Genomic DNA, 2,666 nt, shown 5'->3' with positions numbered 1-2,666 from the left:
ACTGCCCTTTTTTTCACCCAGTCCTCTTCGGCTCCACCATCTCCCGACTCCTTGCCTTCGCCGCTCAGTAACTGTTCTTACCTGTCCGCTCAGTGCCAACCCCTGTATACCAGCTGTACTGCTTTATTTTCAAGGTACTCTGTTGTTTTCTTTAAAAAAAAAAAAGGAAAGCATGGCTTTCTAGAAGCTTAAAAAACAATCCGTCTGCATAGCTTCATCATGTGGTGAAGGTGGGATGAGGGAGCAGAAGGTAGCTGGAAAAAACAGCCTGGGATTCATCTAAAGCAGAGGTTGTATATGTTCTTGAAACACAGATACTAAGTGTCTCAGTCAGTTCGCACAGCATTCATAGATCAAAGGAAATCCTTAACCATTAAGAGTTATTAAGAGCAAGCAATAAGTGTCTTATGTCCTAGTAATGTAATATCTGGTGGGCACCAGCATGTGCTGGTATAAATATATTTATTGATTTTAAAAAGTTATATACAATCAAATGTAAAATGGAGAAACATATACTCACCAACACACTTAGGAAGCTCAGTCCATATTCCATCAATACATGCAATTGTAGTATTTCCAATCATTGTATATGAACTTCTGCAACTTAACACCACTGAAACTCCATGTCGATAGGGAGGGACAGAGGGCTGGCTATAGCCATTCTCAAGCTGAGGTATAAATCTACATGCTTTCCCCGGTTCTAAGAAAATGTCATGAAAAATATGCTTACCTTTAAAATATTTTATATTTTTACATATGTATTTATCCATACAGACAAAGTAAAAGTAACTGTCCTGTTTAAAAATGAGTATCTATTTACCAACACACTTGGGCAAAGTTGTCCATTCTCCATCCATACATTGTATTTTCTTAGGCCCCTTCATTACAAAATTAGGGTTGCAATCATACTCCACCATTTCATTGTGTTCGTATTTTTCTTGGTTTTTGTGTCTCATTTTTCCATTGGGCAGTTGAGGAGGTTGACCACATGATCTCACTTGCCCTAACACAAAATAAACCATGTAAATAATGCTCAAATAGTCTTAAATATTGCAAATTATGCAGTTTGATTTTGTTTGATCCAGAACTAAATTACATTTATACTACATTCTTATTTTTTACAGGTTTCTTTTTACACTGTATATAGGGTACTGACTATTCTCTTTCTCAAATTTTGACTTTTTAGTAAGAATAATTCTGAACAAATTAAAGGAAAAAAATGCATAATGAAAACAGATACTGATCACCTAGATATAGAAATGTTACATTTTGCACAGTTTGCTGTGATTGTTTGTGAAGTAATTTAAAATAAATGATAAACAGTGAGATTTTACTTCTAAATTCTTCAGAATCCCTATATAAGAAATAAGGACATTTACTTACATTTATAAAATATCTTATTACACTTCTTCAAACTAGCAATAATTTTTAGTATAATCTTATATTCTTTTTATATCCAAATATCCTGGTTGTCCTCAAATCCCAATATATTGCAAGTTATTTATTATAGAACCAGGTTATTATGTAAATAAATATCAGGTATGTGGTATAATATACACATATAATTTATGACATAATATTTATAAACACCTGGGCTTCCAGGTGGCTCAGTGGTAAAGAATTTGCCTGCCAAGCAGGAGACGTGGGTTTGATCTCTGGGTCAGGAAGATTCCCCTGGAGAAGGAAATGGCAACCCACTCCAGCATTCTTGCCTGGGAAATCCCATGAACAGAGGAGCCTGGTGGGCTACAGTCCAAGGGGTCGCAGAGAGTCGGACACGACTTAGTGACTAAATAGCAGCATAAACACTTAAAATAATCTGATCAAAAACTTGATGAAAATAATGTCATCTGAAGCAAGCCACAAATTGTCACTGTTTTATATCTAGTAAACCATTTTTACAATGATTTGATTATTCTCTTAATAAAAACGTAACAAGGACCATGCAATATTTTTTAAATTATATCTTTAACAAGACTAAGGAGAAAAAACACTAGCACTTCTTAACCTCAGCTACAGTATTTTTATCTTTAAAACCCCTTCATATATTTCACAACATGAGGTAGAATTACCCCTTGACAAAAATAATTTAAACAAGCTGTGCAACTCAATTACTATGGTCTATCACCCCTCCTCCTTCTGCATTTTTTGCAGTTTGTCAGATTATAAATACAAAAGCCAATAAAATACGGATTTAATATAAAAATCTAATTCTTATTTCATCAATCCTAAAATAAACATTGACCTTTGCATGTTGGAAAATTAGGTGACCATCCGAATTGGTAGCATTGAACCGAATCCGGTCCAACTCTTTTAAGTCTTTGTCTGCAGAAAAATTTCAGCACATCTCCAACTTTGTATTTTTCTTGCTTTGGATGAGCATCTACGTTTGCTTCTAAAAATGGAAGATGACATTCTATTTCTAAAAGCAGAAATAAAGTAAATGAATATATGTGAAATAATCATTGCAAAAATGAAGTTAACATTTTCTATGTAAAAATAAGATTCAGGGGGCTTCACATACAGGGCAGCATATATTCTTGCCTTTTAAAAGATTTTTATTCAACAAGTATGTGTAAGACCCTTTGGAAAATCTAGTCAGTTGAACACCCAGGTAAAATTTTGTATAAGAGTCTCTTCAGTATTGTTATAGACAAGTCCTGAGA

The 2,666-nt window shown here is 34.1% G+C and overlaps 1 long non-coding RNA gene across 2 annotated transcripts; it reads right to left on the bottom strand.

The window, feature by feature from the left end:
- Positions 1-132: 132 nt before the first annotated feature.
- On the bottom strand, positions 133-2,448 carry LOC139034278 (uncharacterized). Of its 2 annotated transcripts, XR_011486683.1 has the most exons (4): positions 2,246-2,448; positions 821-1,003; positions 521-700; positions 133-149 (listed from the first exon to the last, which is right to left on the bottom strand). It is a non-coding gene; the product is annotated as an uncharacterized lncRNA (long non-coding RNA). The 2 variants fall into 2 exon arrangements; XR_011486684.1 differs by lacking the exon at positions 133-149 and having other exon boundaries at positions 520-700; positions 2,246-2,443.
- Between the last annotated feature and the right edge of the window lie 218 nt (positions 2,449-2,666).

This window comes from Odocoileus virginianus, unplaced genomic scaffold, assembly GCF_023699985.2.
Source record: "Odocoileus virginianus isolate 20LAN1187 ecotype Illinois unplaced genomic scaffold, Ovbor_1.2 Unplaced_Contig_185, whole genome shotgun sequence".
Taxonomy (NCBI): domain Eukaryota; kingdom Metazoa; phylum Chordata; class Mammalia; order Artiodactyla; family Cervidae; genus Odocoileus; species Odocoileus virginianus.
The sequence above is the reverse complement of the archived record's forward strand: the minus strand, read 5'-3'. Positions and strand labels throughout refer to the sequence as shown.